At 43.3% G+C, this 24,048-nt stretch overlaps 1 long non-coding RNA gene across 1 annotated transcript; it reads left to right on the forward strand.

The window, feature by feature from the left end:
• The first annotated feature begins 1,896 nt into the window (after positions 1-1,896).
• LOC115481099 lies at positions 1,897-19,357 on the forward strand. Its single transcript, XR_003943886.1, has 3 exons — positions 1,897-1,991; positions 2,581-2,585; positions 19,345-19,357. It is a non-coding gene; the product is annotated as an uncharacterized LOC115481099 (long non-coding RNA).
• Positions 19,358-24,048: the final 4,691 nt, after the last annotated feature.

Consider the following 24,048-nt stretch of genomic DNA (forward strand, 5'->3'; position numbering starts at 1 on the left):
CCTGTACTAGTACCTAATGGATTTGTGGTCATGTCTCTATCAGCTGTGGACAAGGAAAATATCAATTACTCTTCACCTTAGTTAATCACTTCGGTGCTGGGCTGTCCAACAAAATCTTATGGTAAGAGTAACCTTTTAACCTTTCTCCTCCATATTACTATCAAAAGCAGCTTCTGGCAAGACTGGAGAGCGCATCTAGCAACATACGTTCCTTGTTAATAAGATGGTGAAAGAGCATGTGCACAGCATCAGTCTTTTAAACCTGAGACCCATTCGACTAGCTCTGGTTAGTTTTTTTTTTTTTTGCAGTACTTTGCCAAGACACATCATTTCATGCAGATGGATAATCAGATTGCCATGTACTTTATTTACAAGCAGACAAGTATGAACTTGTAACTATTGAGCAAGGAACCAATTTGCATTTGAATCATTTTTCTTGTCCTCAGTTCCAATATCATAGTACCTTGTCTCCCTCTGAGCCTCATGGCCTCCCTCTGAGTCTCTCCCTGATTTACCGAGCAAGAATTTGTTTCAACCTCACATGTGGTCCATCAAAGCCATATTTTTCTCTGTCCTATCCTAAGAGTAGGAATTAACAATTTTGTTCTGTTAGCATTCTTACTCATCACCAATAATTTCAAATATTGCTTAAGGTGACCAATTCAGAACGAAGTAGCAATCGACCTTTACCAAATCCACTTGAGTCAAGACCTTCTGTACACATTTCTTCCAATGCATCACATAGTATAAACTTTACAATAGATGCAATTGGATTCAGCTCACATCATACTAGCCCAAGCACTCATGAGTCGTGATAGTGCATGACACGGCTATTCATATACCACAGCCATTCCCAACCCAGTCCTCAGGGTACACTGTAATAAAAAGGATTTTAGAGATTGCTTTTCAACTCTATCTGCCTTGACTAACAAGTGCACTTGGGGTCTGTATTGTTGATTAGAAGTAATTCTGTTTAAAAATGATTGTTTAACTTTGATTGTGTGAAAATAAGTTGTCATGCAGAAGATAAGACACAGCTCTAATTAATTTGGTATGTGAAGAGGAGGATGGTGCTTGTTTTCAAAGTTCAGACTGGCCACCTGAACTTGGAAACATGTGACCACATTCCCACAGTATGGCTTGTTTACCTATTCTCAAGCATTCTGTAATTTTCCTTGGCTCTGAAAATAAGCTTTAGCTTAATAAAAAGGGGGGCTTGTTGCGGCAGAGCTTTGAGGCTCATCTGTGGGTGGACGCATTGTACAGAAAAGACTTGTTCCTGGTCATAAGGAGACTTCGGGCTTTCGCTGCAATGGGCCTCATGGCTGATGAGATAAGGGCCTGAAATTCCTGACCAGTGATGTTATATGTATAGTGTATTATTGCTTCTTTTCCTGGTCTAAGAACTCTTAGCATTGCTTAGATGTAGAGACCAATGATGTAATGATTGTTTATAGATAGGTATTGTTTCTTTTTAGTTATATAGCTAATCATTGTATGTATATAGCTTAATCATTGTATATATCTTAATCATTGTAGATTTTAGCACCTCTAATAAAGGTCTCATTTACCTAATACGAATCCAAAAGAATCCATAGTAATTATTGAGTAGTCTGTGTCAGTGAGACAGGCTGTAAATCCATAGCAGTACATACACCTAGTCCCATTGGGTTTTTAGGATCTCCACAATGTACATAAATATTGCCACACTAGAACAGACCAAAGGTCCATCAAGCCTAGCATCCTGTTTCCAACAGTGGCCAATCCAGGTCACAAATACCTGGCAAGATCCCAAAAAAGTTCATTTTATGCTGCTTATCCCAGAAATAAGCAGTGGATTTTCCCCAAGTCATTTTAATAATGATATATGAATGAGATAGATTTGCATAATGAATATGCATGAGATAGATTTAATACACTACCTCAATTGCATGCAGATCTAACTTATGAATATTCATTGTGGGTATCCTGAAAACCTGATGGGACCAGGTGTTCCCCAAGTGCTAGGTTGAGAATGGCTGATGTACCACTTTTATTGTTGAAAGACCCAACTTTCAACATACAAAATCAAGGCCACCTTCTGTACCTTTAGTCCTTGATTTTAGTAACCTGGCTTCTGTGTCCTTTCCATTGAAAAGTGAACGCTTTTCTGCATGTGCTTGGGAGTTCTTCTTGTGTCTTCGAAACAGTCTATGAACAAGTCATTTATACTTTTTATCAAACAATTGATTGTCTTTTTCAACAATACAACTACATCTTGTTCTGGTATCTGTTTCTCAAGCATTCTGTAATGCAATGGGGGGTTTTTCAGGGGTTTGCTATATTTTCACTCTCATTTTCAGTCGCTTTCATTAGTGAGGAATTTAAATCTGGTACAAACAGTTCTCATTATACTTCTGTATGCACCTATTCAATCGGCACAACCTAGCTTTTTGAGCTAAATCTCAGGTTTTTTTCTCATTCCCATCACATCAACATAATTTATCGCTGAAATTCAGACACTGATTCACTATGAACTCTTTTCTTAACATCTTGCTAAACAAGATGCTGATTTGGCCGCACCTGAGATTCCTCTTTCAGGTGGTGTCTCTGTTCGATATTGGTGAATCTTTTATTCCACCAATTTTTCTTTAATTTCCACACATTATTAAATATGAGCTCCGACTGATTACTTGGTCTATACCTGTGCACTATGGATTTACTATGCCAGTGCACAATATTAGACCAGACTTTTTCATAAATATTTCTATCTTTGACTAATGATCATCATCTCAACTTCTCTCTAAAGATCCTTACTCTAAAGAGATAGCTGCAGATAGTCATTTTGATTATCAGTAAACAACTCAATAACATTCTACACATATTTCTCAAGTTCTTGTACACTGTTTTTGAACTTGGTCCACTATCACGCTTATTATCGAAGGAGAAGGACGCCCATCTGTTGACACAAATCGGGAGATGGGCACCCTTCTCGCAAGGCCGCCCAAATCGGCATAATCGAAAGCCGATTTTTTTGACACCCTTGACGGCTTTCCATCACGGGGACGACCAAAGTTCACTAGGGCGTGTCGGCAGGGTAGCGAAGGTGGGACTGGGGCGGGACTGGGGCTTGATTAGGAGATGGGCATCCTCGGCCGATATTGGAAAAAAAGAAGGGTGTCCCTGACGAGCACTTGGCCGACTTTACTTGGTGCATTGTTTTTATGACCAAGCCGTGAAAAGATGCCCGAATTGAGATGACCACCGGAGGGAATCGGGGATGACCTCACCTTATTCCCCAGTGGTCACTAACCCCCTCCCACCATAAAAAAAGGCTAAAAATACTTTTTTGCCAGCCTCAAATGCCATACTCAGGTCCATCGCAGCAGTATACAGGTCCCTGGAGAAGTTGTAGTGGGTGCAGTGTACTTCAGGCAGGCGGACCTGGGGGGGGGGGGGTTGGGGGGCTCAGCACCCAAGGTAAGGGAGCTATGCACCTGGGAGCAATTTGTGATGTCCACTGCAGTGCCCCCTTAGGGTGCCCAGTTGGTGTCCTGGCATGTGAGGGGGACCAATGCACTACAAATGCTGGCTCCTCCCATGACCAAATGGCTTGGATTTGGCCGTTTTTGAGATGGATGTCTTTGATTTCCATTATTGGCAAAAACCAAGGTCGGCCATCTCTAAGGGTGGCCATCTCTAAGGTCGACCCAAATGTTGAGATTTGGGCATCCCCAACCGTATTATCAAAATGAAAGATGGACGCCCATCTTATTTCGATAATACGGTCGGGAACGCCCCTTTACGGGGCCATCCTTAGAGATGGGCACCCCCGTTCGATTATGCCCCTCCACAGCAGCTTATCTTTGCATAGCTTCTTCGGTACATATCTCCAAACCAGTAAAGTTGACTTCTTTATACACATTTACGAAACACTTTTACATTGATACTGCTTTTTCAACAGATTCTATTTTTGGACAGGCTATTTGTTCTTTTTCCTATGAGGTGTCAACTGTCCTCCTCCTCCACTTCCAGGCAATAGTCATACTATCATTACATTTTCATGTTTGGTATTCTTGTACAGACTGTTCCCTCTTCTAGCTTGGAAGTCTTCAACAGTGTAGCTAGATGATCACTGTCCATGGAGAAAAAAATAATTACCTGTAACGGTAGTTCTCCGTGGACAGATCATCTAGCCACACAGACTGTAATGGTAGTTCTCCATGGACAGTAGATCATCTAGCCACACAGACCCACCCTCCCACCCAGAGTTGCCACCAGCTTTTTGATTAGCTGAGGTGGGAGGGCTGAGTGTGCAGTATATATAGTGCCTATCAGTGGCAGGAAGGCAGGGACATGCGTAGAGAGCTCTGTTTGAGTTTTCTGTGCTGTAGAAAGGCTGGGTCAGTGACATCACTGGGGAGTCACTTCTGCTGTGTGGCTAGATGATCTACTGTCCACAAAGAACAACCATTACAGGTAAGTAACTATTTTCTCTCAGCTGCTGATGCATGTAGTTTGGAGAGCCTGGGTGGGGAGTGCAAGAGAAATGCTAGATCTGCCAGGGGAGGAGCTGGAGATGTGCTGACTTGGGGGGGGGTGGAGGAGTGGGGGGAGAGAGGGAGAGACAGCTATACTGGACAGGGGGGTTAGAATTTGGAAGATGATATGATGGACCTGGGGTTTTTTTTTTGGGGGGGGTGGGGAGAGGAGGAGATAGAGATATGCTGGACCTAGGATTGGAAGGGGGAAATGGAGATATGCTGGACCTAGGATTGTGGGGGGGGGGGGGGGGGGAAAGATTGGCTAGACCTAGGATTGGGGGGAGATGCAGATATATTAGATCTAGTTTTGGGGGGAAGAGAGATGGAGATATGCTGGATTTAGGATGGGGGGTGGAATGGAGATATGCTGGACCTGGAATGGGGGGAGGCATGGAAAGGAGATATGCTGGAAATGGGATTTGGGGGGTGGAGATATGCTGGAAATGGGATTAGGGGGGAATGGAGATATGCTGGATCCAGTTTTGGGAGAAGAGAGATGGAGATATGCTAGACCAGGTTGGGGGAGGGGGAGCGATGGAGATATGCTGGACCTTCTGGGATGAGGGGGAGAGAGATACTGGGTTACACTAGCATAGAGATAGGGACACAGAGGGGACAGCTGAATATAATGGGAGGATAGGGACACTAAGAGGACATATGCTAAACATGTGTGGAGGATAGGAGCAAGGACACAGAGAAATGCTGGACAGGACAAATAAGGACACAAAGAGAAGATGGATGATGGACAGGAAACAGAAGAAATGTCAAATGGACAGGACACCCTGGAAAGACAGGAAAAACAGAGAAAATCACAGGAGACACTTGGACCAAATCAAGTGGAAAAATAAAATGCTCAGACTACAAAGGTAGAAAAAAGTATTTTATTTTGTATTTATTAATTTGAACTTTGTGCATCTCTGATATCTTCCACTTCAGTTTCACTGTCTCTAATATTGCTGTATATGCAAGTCTGATTTCTTGAGGTTTACAGTTTTTTTGTCTTTATATCTCTATTACTAATGTGTATTCCCTTGTTTCATATTTGCTGAGGGCCTGTCTGTGTTTTGCATGTGTGATCAGTGTAGCATTCTGCTAACATGTAGTTTCTATGCAGAGATCTGTAGCACTCCTGTTTGTTCTGTTTTCTCAGTAGGGGCTGTATTGGTGTTTTAGGGTCCGGTATAATATTTATAGGGTTGCCTTCTCACGGATAAAGTTGTTGCTTTTTGAGTCCTGGAGGTAAGGTGTTTATACACAGTGTTTTTCAATGGAGTAATTGTGTGTTGGCTTTACTGAGGGGACATCAAAACTTTAACATAATTTTAGTTTATCATATTATCAGACAGAGTTTGTGAAATAATCAGAGAAAATATGTATGTGTCATTTTTTCTTCTAAGATGGCAACCCTAGTGCGGACGGTTGGGTGTAGAGGGAGGAGGGAGTGCGGGATAAGGTGCAACAATAGGTGAGACAAGGGACTTGGAGCGGGGCATGGAGCATGGCAGGTGTTGGGTTTTTCAAAACGTTGGTAGCCCTAGAGGAGAGGTCAAGAAAAACACAATGAGGGACTGGTGTTGATCAGGGTCTGAGCAAATTGTGTCATTCAAAGCCAGAATCAAGGTTTCAGTGCTATGGTGTCAACAGAGTCCTGACGGGAAGGGGTACAAGACATTGGTACTGTCTAGAAAGTCCAAGCTGATAGAGTACTAATTTCTTTAGGATTTTTGTGAAAAAGAGAAGATTACAAATTGGGCGAAAACTGGAGGGCAGTGATGGGTGAAGAAGAGGCTTTTTTTTTTTAAACAGTGGGCAGACCAAAGCGTGTTTCCAGAGTGAGGGGACAGACCCAGAGGTGAGGCTGGCATGCAGCAGGGCCAGGGATAGGAGTGGTGGAGAGAGAGAAGGAAACAGATGGATGACTAGCCAGCTTATAATCGAACGAGAAAAACGCCCAAGTTCCGACCTAAATCGGGAGATGGGCGTTTATCTCACAAAAACGAATAAAGCGGTATAATCGAAAGCCGATTTTGGACGTTTTCAACTGCACTCCGTCGCGGATGCGGACAAAGTTGATGGGGGCGTGTCAGAGGTGTGGCGAAGGCGGAACTGGGGCGTGGTTATCTGCCGAACAGAGATGGGCGCATTTCACAGATAATGGGACAAAAGTATGCGTTTTTAGCTAGAATTTAGGGCACTTTTCCTGGACCCTGTTTTTTCACGAATAAGGCCCCAAAAAGTGCCCTAAATGACCAGATGACCACTGGAGGGAATCGGGGATGACCTCCCCTGACTCCCCCAGTGGTCATAAACCCCCTCCCACCTCAAAAAATGATGTTTCACAACTTTTTATTTTGACCCTCAAATGTCATACCCACCTCCCTGGCAGCAGTATGCAGGTCCCTGGAGCAGTTGTTAGGGGGTGCAGTGGACTTCAGGCAGGTGGACCCAGGCCCATCCCCCCCCTACCTGTTACAATTGTGCTGCTTAATGCTTAGTCGTCCAACCCCCCCCGAACCCACTGTACCCACATGTAGGTGCCCCCCTTCACTCCTTAGGGCTATAGTAATGGTGTAGACTTGTGGGCAGTGGGTTTTGAGGGGGATTTGGGGGGCTCTACACACAAGGGAAGGGTGCTATGCACCTGGGAGCTCTTTTACCTTTTGTTCTGTTTTTGTAAAAGTGCCCCCTAGGGTGCCTGGTTGGTGTCCTGGCATGTTAGGGGGACCAGTGCACTACGACTCCTGGCCCCTCCCACGAACAAATGCCTTGGATTTATTCGTTTTTGAGCTGGGCGATTTCATTGTCCATTATCGCTGAAAAGCAAAAACGCCCAGCTCACAACTTGGCGAATAAAACATGGACGTCTAATTTTTTCGAAAATACGCTTGGGTCCGCCCCTTCACGGACCCGTTCTCGGAGATAAACGCCTATGGAGATAGGCGTTTCTGTTCGATTATGCCCCTCTAGGTGTGCTGGCCAGGGATCACAGGTTGAGGAAGAAGGATTAATGGAGCGGACTGTACGGAACACGGTTGTACTGCTATGGATTTACAGCCTGTCTCACTGACACAGACTACTCAATAATTACACATGTTCAGCTAACTAGATGTGTCCTGTGGCAACTGTCAACGACACTCAAATATGGAAAGAAGTCCTGTCACACGAATGAGTTTAATATGACTTGCACAAGTCAGAGACAGACAATACAGCATTGTTGACCCAAAAAATGCGCACATTGTTGACATTTACACCACCAATGTGTTATTAGCAAATATTTATATTCTTCTTGTGTGAACACTACACCTATGAAGACCTGTGTAAATACTGTAGTACCCTTAATTGCCTTAATTATAGAGTAAAATGAGCTTGGTATGATACATTGTTAGGAGCTTTTAGTATAAGTGTAGAGATAATAAATGCTATTGATGCTGAAACTTTAGCCAAAGTAAAATGTATTAGAACTGACATTAATCAGCTTATTATTTTGCAATATGATAAAGATTTTTTTCATTATACTCAGATAGTTTACAAGTAGAAATTAATATAGCATAATTTACCACTTGCACGTTGTAATATTTTATTGCCCTTATACAAAGGAATAAGGCTCAAGATGACTAACTCTGAACACTTGTGGAGGTGAATTTCATTGGTGGGTTCCTTCCACAACCTGATTAATAATTTAAAATATTGCCTTGTGAACTGACCTCTTTTGTTACGGGCAAATTGTGTAGTTTAATGTAACTAAGCAGTGTGTATTATTTGTAATACTGAATTTTGATTAGTTATTAGGGGGCAGCATTATTACCATTTGCCCTTGAATTATACTTCCTACTAATTTTAGTATGTTTGTTGAAATTGGTGCTCAGTATATTTGTATAATCTGTCTTGTTCCTTTTTTTTTGTTGTTGTTTTACCTGATGTAGAGTAATAACTTATGTATGGACTGTCGTTCAGACAGAGTTGAAAATCAAGGACCGAATGTAATAAAAATGAATTTTAAAGATTGTTTTTCAACTCTGTCTTGACCAACCAGTGCACTCGGGGTCTGTATTGTTGATTAGAAGTAATTCTGTTTAAAAATGATTGTTTAACTTTGATTGTGTGAGAACAAGTTGGAATGCGGAAGATAAGACACAGCTCTAATTAATTTGGTATGTGAAGAGGGGGATGGTGCTTGTTTTCAGAGTTCAGCCTGGCCACCTGGACTTGGAAAGCATGTGACCACGTTCCCACAGTACCTAAACAGAGAAGCATTCTGTAATTTTCCTTAGGTCTGAACATGAGTTCTGAGCCTAATAAAAAGGGGAGTTTCTTTCAGTGAAATTGGGAGCTCATCTGTCAGTAACGTACGTACTGTGCAGAGGACTTGTTCCTGGTCTAAAAAGCTCCTGGCTTTCGCTGTAATGCCCCCCCCCCCCAGCTGATGATAAGAGCCTGGATGATGTAAGGACCAGTGATGTTGTATGTATAATATTATTTTATTATTTTTTATTTGTAGCATTTGTATCCCACATTTTCCCACCAATTTGCAGGCTCAATGTGGCTTACATTTGCCGTAATGGCGGTTGCCATTTCTGGGTAACAGAATTATATATGGTATTACGTTAAGGTGCATACATACATGGTAACATACATGGAACAATACAAATATGGAACAGATCATGGTATATATATATATATATATATGCCATGTGCATACATACATGGTAAGGAAGAATAGATTATGGAATTGTATATGTATAGTGTATTATTGCTTCTTTTCCTGGTCTAAGAACTCTTAGCATTGCTTAGATGTAGAGACCAGTGATGTAATGATTGTTTATATAGCTAATCATTGTGTGTATATAGCTTAATCATTATATATATAGCTTAATCATTGTAGATTTTAGCTCCTCTAATAAAGGTTTCATGTATCTAATACGAATCCAAAAGAATCCACAGTAATTATTGAGTAGTCTATGTCAGTGAGACAGGCTGTAAATCCATAGCAGTACAACGGTAGAACCGGAAGGCAAGTTGAAAGAGGACCAAGTGGCTGTTAGAGTTACTGTCAATGGGGGTGAGGAGGGGGTAGGGAAAGGTGGGTAAGGATGTTATTGCAGGGGAGGTAAGGGATTGTAGAGAGACTGATGAAGAGTATCAGTCTTGGTTGACCAAAAATTAGCAAGGACTTCCTTGGAAGGATGTTCACATTATAAGAGGGGGAAACAGTGTGTATTGGTGCCAGTTCTGCAAGAATACGGTGTGCCACCTGGGGGCAATTCATAGCTGAATTAATTTGTGATGCTTAAGGACTCTTGGGAGATATCTTCTCATACCAGTCAACCTATAAATGAGATTTTATGAGATTTTTTTGCTATGCTCTACTGTTACCCTGCAGACTCTGCTCTGGACAGCAATATCTATCTATCCAGTCTGGATCTATGGAGAATTGGCGAGAGTGATGCAGTAACGTTGAACATATAGATTCAATTAGAGGAGGTTGAATGGGCCATACAACAAAATCCGTTAGAACGGAAGCCTGGGCCTGATGGGCTGCTTAGTGAGTTTTATAAATTATTGCGCTCTGAAATAAGCTCAGTTTTAGCTTCTGTATTTAATGCTATAATCTCTACAGGTTTCTTGCCTAGTCACCTTAATATCACACAAATTGTCTTATTGAAACTGGGAAATCGTTGGATAGACTGGAGTCTTACTGTCCCATATTGTTCGTAAACCATTGAGGCTAAATTGCTAGCAAAGATCTTGGCTAATCAGCTGGCCTGGGTGATTCCTTCCTTAGTTGCGGAACCCCAGGTGGGTTTCACCTGTGGCCATATGATCTCCAAGAATATGCAGAGAATTCTTATGACTTTGGAATGGGCATGCTCTGGAGGACTCCCTTCCCTCTTAACTAGTTTTGGAGGAACAATCTCCATGAACTCATGCTCTGGGAGTCCAGAGGGGCTTATCTCACTCCTGAGGCAAAAATGATTTTTACTGGTATGGGGCACTTATTTGCAGAAAGTTTCATCATGGGCACGCAGTCTTCTCAATAGGTTTACAGTTGCTAACTAAGTATGGGAGTGGGCTAAGGTTTCTCAGGCATGGGGTGGGGGGTTGTTGCTTTGGTCTGGGTGGGTTGGGATCATAAGAACCAAGACCCCAGCTTTTGGCAGGCTTCTTCTTTGTATGTTTCTTTATCATAGCTTTCGATGCCAGGGATGGGTTAGGTTTAAAGGAGGGGGGGATCTGTTTGTGGGGATTTGTACCATTGTTATTTCTTTGGTTGTTTATTCAAATTCAATAAAAAGACATTTAAATTTATACGATGTGATACCCTCAAGCCAGCCTTCTCTGGAGTAGCTCCACCTTCTGGAATGCACTGCGTGAAAGGCTCTGCTTAACACAAGACTATCTACTTCAGGAAGCAGGTGAAAGCTTGGCTCTTCAACCAGGCCTTTAATGGAAGAAGTAACTAACTCCTTAGTCTCACTCACACACACAAGGAGGGCTGCACATATTGCAGCAGGACATGTTTATCCACTCTTACCCTAGCTCAGATAATATTTAACCATCTCTCTGACCTCATGTGCACCTTTCTTTCAATTAGTCACCTTATTTTCTAACTCTTCTTACTCTCATACTTATCTATATGTTCCATCTTTGCTTATACCCTTAACTATCAATTAAAATGTTCTATTAAGTATTATGTTGATATTCTAAGTAGTATACTATGCTATACTTTGTATTGTTATTTGAATATTTTTACTGCTGTAATTGCCTATTGCTCATTTTTTATTTTATTTAGATTTTGCTCACACCTTTTTCAGTAGTAGCTCAAGGTGAGTTACATTCAGGTGCAATGGATATTTCTCTGTCCCAGGAGGGCTCACAATCTAAGTTTGTACCTGAGACAATGGAGGGTTTAGTGACTTGCCCATGATCTGTTCCTGGCCAGATCGAAAGGTCTCTATTCTATCCTCATCCTTCTCGATCTATCTGCTGCTTTTGACACTGTTGATCACAGCCTACTCCTTGATACGCTGTCCTCACTTGGATTTCAGGGCTCTGTTCTTTCCTGGTTTTCTTCTTATCTCTCCCAGCGTACCTTTAGTGTATACTCTAGTGGATCCTCCTCTACTTCTATCCCACTGTCAGTTGGTGTACCTCAGGGATCTGTCCTGGGACCTCTTCTTTTCTCCATCTATATTTCTTCCCTTGGTACTCTGATCTCATCCCATGGTTTTCAGTATCATCTTTACTCTGATGACTCCCAGATCTACCTCTCCACACCAGAAATCTCAGCCGAAATTCAGGCCAAAGTATCAGCCTGCCTGTCTGACATTGCTGCCTGGATGTCTCAGTGCCATCTGAAACTAAACATGACCAAGACTGAGCTTCTTATCTTTTCCCCTAAACCAACCTCTCCTCCTCCCCCATTCTCTATTTCTGTGGATAACACTCTCATCCTTCCCGTCTCATCAGCTTGTAACCTTGGAGTAATCTTCAACTCCTCCCTCTCCTCTGCACATATTCAGCAGACTGCTAAAACCTGTCATTTCTTTCTGTATAATATTACCAAAATTCGCCCTTTCCTTTCTGAGCACACTACCAGAACCCTCATCCACACTCTTACCACCTCTCACTTAGACTATTGCAACTTGCTTCTCACAGGTCTCCCACTTAGCCATCTCTCTCCTCTTCAATCTGCTCAAAATTCTGCTGCACGACTAATATTCCACCAGTGTCGTTATGCTCATATTAGCCATCTCCTCAAGTCACTTCACTGGCTTCCTAACCGTTTCCGCATACAGTTCAAACTCCTATTATTGACCTATAAGTGCATTCACTCTGCAGCTCCTCAGTACCGCTCCACTCTCATCTCTCCCTACATTCCTTCCCAGGAACTCTGTTCACTGGGTAAATCTCTCTTATCTGCACCCTTCTCCTCCACTGCTAACTCCAAACTCCGTTCCTTTTATCTTGCTGCACCACATGCCTGGAATAGACTTCCTGAGCCAGTACGTCAAGCTCCATCTCTGGCCGTCTTCAAATCTAAGCTAAAAGCCCACCTTTTTGATGCTGCTTTTAACTCCTAACCCTTATTCACTTGTTTAGAATTTATCATCCTCACTTTAATATTCCCTTATCTTTTGTTTGTCCTGTTTGTCTGTCCTAATTAGATTGTAAGCTCTGTCGAGCAGGGACTGTCTCTTCATGTTCAAGTGTACATCTAGTAGTGCTTTAGAAATAATAAGTAGTAGTAGTAGTAGATCACAAGGAGCAGCAGCGGGATTTGAACCAGCCACCTCTGGATTGCAAGACCGGTGCTCTAACCACTAGGCCACTCCTCCACTCCACATGTATTGTTACTATACACCGCCTTGAGTGAATTCCTTCAAAAAGGCGGTAAATAAATCCAAATAAATAAATCAAGGTTAGGGCTAGCAGCCTGATTCCATTCCAGCCAAAGCAGAACCCATCTTTTCAGAACAGACTCCCCCTTTTTACAGAAACCATGACCATGTAACCTACAACCTTCCAGGGACATAGCATCACACAGGGATACAGAAAAACACACCCTGTGGGCCTTCAGGATGAGAGGACCAGGCATCTTAAAGCCATCCAGAACACAGCACCATACATCAGAGGGACCAATGCTGGAACTTACCACAGCGGTGCCTGGGACAGTGCTACAGCAACCCGCAGCAGAGTGGCACCCTTCCTCCCCCCACCCTTCCTCCCTAAAAACTACAGTACCCGTTTCAATGACCACTCACACCACCCTAGTATGGTAATCACATACACCATACAACATCTCCTGAATACAGCACCACATAGAAACATGACGGCAGATAAAGGCCAAATGACCCATCCAGTCTGCCCATCCTCTGTAACCCCCCAATTCTACCTGTTCCTAAGTGATCCCACATGCTTATCCCATGCCTTTTTAAATTCTGGAACAGTCCTAGACTCCACCACCTCCACCGGGAGGCCATTCCATGCCTCCACCACCCTTTCTGTGAAATAATACTTTCTTAGGTTACTGCTAAGCCTATTCCCTCTTAACTTTGTCGTATGCCCCCTCATTCCAGACTTCTCCATCATTTGAAAAAGGCTCTCTTCCTGTACATAAATGCCCTTGAGATATTTAAACGTTTCTATCATGTCTCCTCTCTCCCTCCTGTCTTCCAGCGTATACATGTTGAGGTTCATAAGCCTGTCCCTATAATTTTTGCATTCAAGACCATTTACTAATTTCGTAGCCGCCCTCTGGACCGACTCTATCCTGTTTATATCTTTCCATAGGTGCGGTCTCCAGAACTGCACGCAGTACTCCAAATGGGGCCTCACCAGAGACTTATACAATGGCACTATCATCTCCTTTTCCCTGCTGATCATGCTTCTCTTTATGCACCCAAACAACCTTCTGGCTTTGGCCGTCGCTTTTTCTACCTGTTTGAAAGCTTTAAGGTCATCAGACACAATCACCCCCAAGTCCTGCTCTTCCTTCGCACACTGAAGCACTTCATCACCCCCTATACTGTACTGTCCCCTCGGATTTTTGTGACCCAAGTGCATGACCCTGCATTTTTTGGGATTAAACCTTAGTTGCCAAATATCGGTCCATTCCTCTAGCTTCGCTAGGTCCTTCCTCATGTCATTTGCGATCCAAGTGCATGACCCTGCATTTTTTGGGAATAAACCTTAGTTGCCAAATATTGGTCCATTCCTCCAGCTTCGCTAGGTCCTTCCTCATGTCATTCACACCCTCCAGGGTGTCCACCCTGTTGCAGAGTTTAGTATCATCCGCAAAGAGACAAACCTTACCAGACAGCCCCTCTGCAATATCACTCACAAAGATGTTAAAAAGAGCCGGCCCTAGGACCAATCCCTGCGGTACTCCACTGACGACATCCTTCTTTTCTTCAGAGCAAGCTCCATTTACCACCACCCTCTGTCTCCTACCAGTCAACCAATTTTTAACTCAATCCATTACTGTAGGTCCCAAACCGAGGGCACTCAATGTATTTATCAGTCACCTGTGCGGAACCGTGCCAAAGGCTTTGCTGAAATCCAAGTATACCACATCAAGGGCCCCTCCCACATCCAACTGTTTGGTCACCCAGTCGAAGAAGACAGATTCGTCTGACATGACCTGCCACTAGTGAAGCCATGCTGCCTCGGGTCCCACATTCCATGTAGTTCAAAAAAGCTCACAATCCTTCTCTTTAGAAGTGTTTCCATTAGCTTACTCACCACGGAGGTCAGACTGACAGGTCTGTAATTCCCAACCTCCTCCTTACTTCCACTCTGTACACTGTAATACACATTAGGATTCTGGCCTGTGCTGGATTATATTTACAGGAGGAACAACCACTGCTTGGTTTGTGTAAAGGGTGACACATACATGGGGTTGGAATAAAGGGTATTCTCAAGGCCATCAGAAGCAGGGAAGCATGCATTGTTGGGGGGGGGGGGGGGGACGGCCCAGCCCCTTATTACATTCTGTGATGCAACATTTTTGTAAATTGTATTCCCTGCCATGCACAGCTGTTGTGCTGATGGGAAGGGATGGGGGTGGGTATAGAGAAAGAGGTTTGAAAACTAACCCCTCCTTGCTCTCCCAGAGGGAATGCTGCTATACTGCCCTCAACAATGGCTGGAATTCGCCTTCCCAAAAGGCTCAAAGAGCATTTCCATATGAGAAGGCCTAGCAGGCCTTTCTGTTGCTGTTGGCAACTGTATTTTAGGTCTTTTGTTTCAAGCACATTGAAAAAAGCTGTGATCCACCCCATAAACTCACACTCCCCCTTTCTCTCATATGCTAATCTGATTCATGTCTCCCTTGGCCAACTGTTGGTTACAGAAGGCTACAAGCCATGAGAGATGAGGTAGACATGGACAAGCAGGACTTTCAGCTCCCAGTCTTTGCCATCTGGATCTCATCAGGGATCCTGACTCCCTTCCTATCTGGTTCTTATCAGGGATCCTATTTCCTGCAAGGCTCTCTACAACTTCCCCTTTCCTGACCTCCTATTTCGTGAATGCTTGTCTGACTGTTTTGCCGAACAACCTGCGTAAAATATGTGTGTTGTGTGGAGATACAGCTGGACTTTACTTTGCTGCCCCCTGCAGGCTGTCCTGTGCACAGTCTCCCTCAGGGTTCCACGACTCCATGTTCTTTCTTTCTTCTTCTTTTTTTTTTTTTTTGAAAATTATCCAAGTAAAGCACTTGTACAGAAAATCAGCCACCTCAACATAGGAAAATAAGATTACAAAGTAAATATATATGGTAACTAAACCAGCCCTCTAAATGTTCTACTTTCTAATAAATTATCATCTGGCCAAGAGCAAGACCACCACTGCCCTTTTTTTTTTCAATCTAACCATATACAGAAAAAAAGAAATTAAGCTGAATTTCATACAAGGCATGTGGTAGATCGTTGTAGGATTTAAAAAAAAAAAAAAGGGGACTGCAGGTTCATTCTTCTGCCTCCCCCTTCTTTGCTCATAGTGTGTGTATAGTATATATGAGTTTGAGTATGTGTGTGTATGTTGGGAGATAGGGACAGAGCTGCCAAGTCACCCAGGACGGAAATCTTGGGCCAGTTCTGGATTTTTGAGCACCGTCATCCGGACCTGCAGTGCTGATTTAAATGGGTAGAATTGAACACTACAACTGTTTTGGGGTTTAAATTCAAAACCAGGACAGGCCAAAAAATCTCTCTCCTGTTACTGGGGAACTTGGCAGCTCTGTAGGGGTCCCTCCCACCTGAGAATCAGAAAGTAGAACAGTAAAGTTTGTGCTGGGAGATAGAGCTCTGCTTTCCAGTTTCCAAGTTATCCAGTCCTAGCTTTCTGGCAATTCCCTCTTGGTGCATTATGGGACCTGAGGCACTGATTTCAATGGGTAGAATCAGGGACTACAAATCCCATACTGCTTTGGGATATAAATTCAAAACCAGGATTGGTCAAAAAGTCTCCCTCTGGAATTAGGAAGCTTGGCAGTTTTGAATGATTTCCTCTCCTGATAAAAGTAGGAACTAGCCCATGCCTGCAGGGAGGGTAAACCAGGACCAAATTGGCCTGTCCTGCAAGGACTGGTTTATAATGGAGTGACTGGAAGCAGCTGCTTTGTTTCATGTCACTCTGGGCTCTGTTCTCTCCTGCTGCAAATTGCCAAGTCCTGGAAATGGTTGAACATCTGGATGCATTCGGACACTCAAATGAAACACGTCCCTGTCCCCTGGGCCAGGCAGCCACATGGGTGCACTGTAACAGCTGCTTCTTTTATGATCTCTGCTACATTGGTATGTATGACTATGAGATAACTAGGACTAAGCAAAGAAGCTGATCCAGTTCTGGTCTTTTGCCGCACTGAATGCAAGGAAATTGAGTTTCTTTTTTTCATTAGGGAACAATAAGACTACAAATCAGATTTCCAAATTTGAGAAACCTCTCTACAGAAGTATTTACCCTAAACCAATTAGTATCAGATGATGGAATCACTTATAGTAACATAGCAACATAGTAGATGACGGAAGAAAAAGACCTGCACGGTCCACCCAGTCTGCCCAACAAGATAAACTCACATGTGCCATTTTTTGTGTATACCTTACCTTGATTTGTTCCTGTCTTTTTCAGGGCACAGACCTTATAAGTCTGCCCAGCACTATCCCTGCCTCCCAACCACCAGCCCTGCCTCCCACCGCCTGCTAAGCTTCTGGGGATCCCTTCCTTCTGAGCAGGATTCCTTTATGTTTATCCCACACATGTTTGAATTCCGTTACCGTTTTCCTCTCCACCACCTCCCGCGGGAGGGCATTCCAAGCATCCACCACTCTCTCCATGAAGAAATACTTCCTGACATTTTTCTTGAGTCTGCCCCCCTTCAATCTCGTTTCATGTCCTCTAGTTCTACCGCCTTCCCCTCTCCGGAAAAGGTTCGTTTGCGGATTAATACCTTTCAAATATTTGAACGTCTGTATCATATCACCCCTGTTTCTCCTTTCCTCCAGGGTATACATGTTCAGGACAACAAGTCTCTCCTCATACGTCTTGCAACGCAAATCCCATACCATTCTCGTAGCTTTTCTTTGCACTTATTGATATACTTTTATCTGTCCTGAATACTATACAGTACTTCTTTTGTATTATATATAACTGTAATCCAGGTCTCACTCGCCGCCACTAGTTGAGTTCCCCTCGGGGGCTCATACACCCCCCAGTGAACCCGGGCCACAGGGATACGGTTTTTCTTTCTCTTTCACAGTCATAAATATCCCCATCCGAGCTTGGGCGTGGGACAGGACTGGAATAGAGATCTGGAACATGATGGAGAGCAAGCATCCTCAGTCCCATGACCATACTGTACTCCAAGGATTTGATTTTATGCAAAGTCAACTTTACTGAACTTTCTGCAACAGGCAGGTAAACGTCTTTGTAACTTCTTATTTACACCAATCCAGACCATGTACCACAATCTCAGCCACTTCTCTGAAATTTCCAATAAGAATCTTAATTATGTACGTATTCACAGCACCCCCAGTCTTTTACCCATCCCTTTGGGCCAGTAATAATCCAAGTCCTCCTTCTGGAATGCACTTCTCAGAGCTGCACCCTGGCCTTGAACAGGCTTCCCCTGTTCTGGTTCTTGCTTCCAAGCTGGGCTTCCCTTACTCACCTGGAGCACCACAATGCTTCTCAGTTGCTGTGGTGGTTGGAGCAGCAATTACTCCTTAATTCAGCCTTGGTTTATTCTGCCTTTCCAGGAACCCACCCCCTCTCTTCCAAGAGTCTCAGCAGGGGTACAGGAAACCAAAGACCGTCCCTCCCTGTGCCTTGCACAACACCTACATTTATTACCTTTCAGACAGCTCCCCCCATGTCACTCATTCCCTCAAACAATTTCTTTCTGCAGCTTATTTCCCAAAACACACCTCCTGGGTTGGATCACTGTCCACCCATTGAGCTCATAACCCCGTCCTCCCTGAAATTCTGGAGAGTTTTTTTTTTTTTAGTTCAAATCTTTTTTATTAATTTTTTAAAAAGTAAAGTAACAAAATGTATATACATAATTATATTTCATCAGAGAAATACATTGCATGCTCAAATGAATAGAACTATAAGGAAAAAACCAATACTAAAATACTAAAATGCCATACTTTGTATTGTTATTTGAATATTCTTACTGCTGTAATTGCCTATTGCTCATGTTTGATCTATTCTTACTGTACACTGCCTTGAGTGAATTCCTTAAAAAAGGCAGTAAATAAATCCTAATAAATAAATAAAATACAATTCTTGCATGTTTGATTAGTAATACCCATTTCAATGGGGTATTACATAATGTTATTCCCTTGCTTGTTTATTGTTTATTTTTACTTTTTCTCGTATTTTTTATTGAAGAAATTTAATAAAATGTTTGTTTAATAAAAAAAATCCAAAGAGAAGTAGAAACTCTATCTTTCTGTATGCAATGGGGCAAGGTCATGTCTGACTCAGAGCCGGAATTTCATCCTGTGCACCACACCCCCCTAGTGCCCCTGCTTGCCCACTGCACCATAACCACCACTGGGAGACAGGACAGGGAGTGATTCTGCGCCTCTACCTCCCTTGTGCCCTGTGCTGCCACACTTCTCACACAGGACAGCTCTGGATTAGCTAGACCAGATGGTAACTTTATCTATAATCTCTACTCCTCCACTCCCCAACTAGATCCAGATTCGCCCAACAGGGCTGATCCAGTCCTGGGATTACTTGAATGCATGCAAGGACTTGTAGCCTTGCAGGGAATTAATTCAGAACCACAAGTCCCTGCACGCAATGGGGTAAGCCCAGGACTGGATCAACCCTGCCGGGCAAATTTGAATGTAGCTGGCAATCCTACTTCCCTCCCCCTCCTCCAGCAGCACCACAAAGCTGCCAAGTTACCCGTTCCACGAGGGAGACTTTTTGGCCAGTCCTGGTTTTAAACTTACATCGCAAAGCAGTATAGTATTTGTAGTCCATGATTCTATTTATTGAAATCAGTGCTGCAGGTCCCATAATGCACCAGGATGAAGTTGACAGAAATCCAGGACCGGCCAAACAGTTTCCCTCCTGGAATGGGTAACTTGGCAGCTCTGCCACCATCACCGTGCACACCTTTTAAAAACTTCTATCAGGTCAGACTAACATTAACATCTGACTCCAACACAATTATTTATGACCTTAACTCTCAGAGATGCCAAGTTATCTATCCAATTCTAGGCTAGAGATTTTGGAACAGTCCTGGAATTCTGACCACCCCACCCTGGTGCATTATGGGACTTGCAGCACTGATTTCAGTTGGCAGGATCAGCCACTACAAATCTCAAACTGCTTTGGGATGTAAGCTCAAAACCAACTGGGTTACTTGGACTCTCTTTTGGTTCTTCTGTTTTGAAGAGTTGCCAAGCTATCCAGTTCCGAGAGGAAGATTTTAACCCAGCCCTGGATTTCTGGCAGACCCAGCCTGATGCATTATGGAATCACTGCAGCACTGATTATCTCAGTGGGTAGAATCAGAGACTACAGATACCACGCTGGTTTCCAGTTAAGCTCAAAACTGGGACTAGCCAAAAAGCCTCCTTCCAGGAACTGGGTAACTTGGCAGTTCTGGTATGTTTGCTTTGGGGGGATACCATAGCCCTATCCTCTTACACACTAATCCTGGAGGAACTCCAGTTTCCAATGCTCCCTGGCACCCACAATAATTGGGAGACGTTACTGGCATCCACTCTCTTGGCTGAGTAATTCTGGATTTTCCCCTGCCACGCCATCCCCCCTTCTCTACTGAGCCCACCCACAGTGATGAAACAGACTGAGGAGTTAGGTCAAGATCTAGAGAGAAGGATTGGGGTGTTTGGGGACCAGGGGCTGTTGGAGGCAGACAGAGGGAGAGAAGTATTCAGAAGACAGTTTCAGCAGCTGACAGGCCACTGCAGGAACAATTTTAAATAAGAATTCCCCCCCCCCCCCCAATCAAAACAAACTGCAGCATATAAAGGAAATGAGTCTATTCTAGTATTTTTTTGCCTGGTGGTACATAAAAACCTCACAGAGGCAGCCTTTCTAATGCTGGGGGGGGGGGGGGGGGAGGGAAGGGAGGAAGGCTTAATTATTTGTGTTATGACTCATCACAGCTCTGGATAAGGGAGGGGGTGGGGTGCCAAACTAAGGGCAAGTGAGACCAGTGGGAATGCTATTGTTCCTCTGGAAACTGTGGGAAATCAAGTGCTTTGTGTTTGGATGAAACTTTACAGCACTCTGCTTTTTAAGAGTTTTGTTACTTGTAGGGTCTGGAGAGTGTGAGAAAAATGTTTTGAAAATTTGGATTAAAGTTTATCAAACTGAATTTCAAGGAATCCCTACAGTCATGATTGGGGGGGGGGGGGGAGGAGGCACAATAAACATTATAACTAACAGGAGATCTCAAAACCCCTTCACTTTTGCAGAGCTGCCAAGTTACCCATTCCAAGAGGGAAACATTTTGGCCAGTCCTGGATTTCTGCCAACCTGGTGCATTATGGGACCTGCAGCACTGATTTCAATGGATAGAATCATGGACTACAAATACTACACTGCTTTGGGATGTAAGTTTAAAACCAGGACAGGCCAAAAAGTCTCCCTCCTGGAATAGGTAATTTGGCAGCTCTGCTTCTGGCTCCCTTCCCTTCTGGCTCTCGGAAGAAAGAAAGGTGAGTAGTGGAGTACCTCAAGGATCAGCACCAGGGCTGATTCTAGTCAATATAATTGTGAACAACATTGCAGAAGGGTTAGAAGGAAAAGTTTGCCTTTTTGCAGATGACACAAACATTTACTACAGGGTGTACAACCTAGGGTAGTAGAGAGCATAAGAAGTGATCTACAAAAATTAGAATGGTCTGATTGACAGTTAAGATTTAAAGTAAGACATGCAGAGTTGGGGGGGGGGGGGGTGGACCTTGGAGCTTGATGTGAACAGAGGCATGGAGTAGAGAATAACAGGGGGACAAAGTTTGTCTCCGCCACCATCCCCGTGGATTCTGTCTCCGTCCCCACCTCACCCCCGCAGGTTCTCTCTCCGTCTCTGCCCCGTTCCCGCAGGTTCTGTCCCCATCTCCGTGGGCTCTGTCCTCATCTGCAGAAGTCTCGAACACTTATGATTTTATATTTAATTCTTTTTATTAAAGTATAAAATGGAACAATATACTGTGCAACTGTTGTGTATAAATTACAAACAGAAAACAATAATAACAACGAAAAACTATAATAACCCTCTCCACCACCACCACCCTCTATCCTTCCAACCCCAACAATAGCTGATTTGTACTACCCCCCAAGGAATCCTAATCCATCCTGTTAAAATGTCCAGGGGCACAAAATACAACTCGTTCTGTATGCCCTAGAGGAGAGAAATATGCCCTATGAAGCACTGTTATGATTTTTTAATCTGTGGATAAATAAGTCATCAACAATCTCAGGATTCAGTCTAGCTCTGCTGTCTTCCACTGTCCTTCCTACAATCGAATATGTTTTCTTAGATTTGCTAGTAGCAGGATGTACAGTTGTGGCCAGCATGTTTGCTTGTTTTTTTTCAAAAATTCAAAATATCATTGTCTGCATCACTCAAACATAAATTTCAGTTCATCAACAGGCTTTGTCTCCATCCCATCCCCGTGGGATCTGTCCCCGCCCTGTTCCCGTCCCCATCCCCATGGTAACCACAGATCCCTGTGTCATTCTACTACTACTACTACTTGACATTTCTATAGCGCTACTAGGGTTACGCAGCGCTGTACAATTTAACAAAAAAGGGGCAGTCCCTGCTCAAAGGAGCTTACAATCTAAAGGACGAAATGACAAGTTGGAATAGTCTAGATTTCTTGAATAGTGGTTAGGTGCCAAAGGCGACACTCCTCAGGAAGATCATTGTGTTCGATTATCATAGCCAATTTTATTGCTGTACTATACCTTGTTACTTCTATTCATCACCTTCTGGATACGGCAGAAAACAAAAATCAGATCAACAATTCTCAGTCTCCTCAAGTTTTTAAAAAGACTGAAAACTAATCCACTGACACCAGACACCAAACAAAACAAGATGGTGGACAGAGACAAATTGAAACCACCTGACCCCGTTCTTGCTGAAATACAAGTGTTAAAAAACATGATTAAAATGCAATTAGAACTGACTAAAAATCTTCAAAAAGAGCCAGAAAGCTTCAATTTAAAATTTTATCCTTCTCAACAACAGTCGAATAACTTGGAACAAAGAACATCTGCATTAAAATAGAAACAACTGCACAACAAAGGAAACTACTGTCCAGTGGCTTCAAACACATTTGGAGGACTTATCTAATCATAATCGTAGAAGCAACATCAGAATTTTGGGTCAGCCTGAAACATCTTTTTTGTTGTTGTTCAAACAATTTTTATTCAATTTTCAAATATGAATAACAACGGCTGAAAACAACCAATACTTTCAGAATAATAACAGTGAATTACCATCCAGGTGAAAGTGACATATCATGAGTAAACATTGCGCATATCTAAAGATATGAGTACTGTACTATAGTCCCACAACTATGAATTATCTTCAGATATTTATTGTATACTGCAAACAGCACAACAATGAGAGGGTATAAAGTCCAAACCAAAGTCCAAACAGCAAAAGAAAGCACCAAGAGTCTTCAAAATAGGGACAGAATTCCTTTAATCACACAATTTAGGCAACAGTCTTCAAAAAATGACCCGATACAGGCCGTGTTTCGGTGCACAGCATCTGCATCAGGGGTCACAAGGGTTATAAAGGTCGTGTGCAGTGGCAAGGCTTGCTCCTGACTCTGAGGTCTCCCACTAGCAATCCCACAGCTTTCCTTCTCCGGTGCCCCGTGACCGTCCCCTATGATAAACTACACACATCACCCTGTCTCCCTCTACATCCCGCCTTGCTGGAAACAGGAAGTTGCGTCAGAGGAGAGCGCAGTGACTGTGTACTTCAGCTTCAAGATCAATAGTGTGACATTTTACTTCGCCTGGGATTTTGGAAGCATTTCGATTTGCTAAGTTGATTTATCCAATCAATGCAGTGGCAGAGCTGCGGCTGGACATTTTATCTATATGCTGATTATGAAGCAGCATCTGGACAGCTAATAATCACATTTTGGCATTGTGATGTGGTTTAATGTGGAGCTTTCAACATATATTGTTAGAATATCATGGGATAAGTACATTACTGTGTGATCAGTTTCTTTCAATTTCCCGAGTAGGATGGTATGGGTGTCATATGGTTCAAAAGGGGCAATGTGATTGTAATGGACACTATCCAGCTTATTTTCGAAAGAGAAAGACGCCCATATTTCGACCCAAATCTGGAGATGGGCATCTTTCTCCCGTGGGCGAACAAATCGGTATAATCGAAAGCCAATTTTGGTCGTCTTCAACTGCACTCCGTCGCAGGAACGAACAAAGTTGATGGGGGCATGTCAGAGGCATGGCGAAGGCGGGACTGGGGCGTGGTTATCGGCCGAGGAGA

Source organism: Microcaecilia unicolor, chromosome 11 (genome assembly GCF_901765095.1).
Source record: "Microcaecilia unicolor chromosome 11, aMicUni1.1, whole genome shotgun sequence".
Classification (NCBI taxonomy): Eukaryota; Metazoa; Chordata; class Amphibia; order Gymnophiona; family Siphonopidae; genus Microcaecilia; species Microcaecilia unicolor.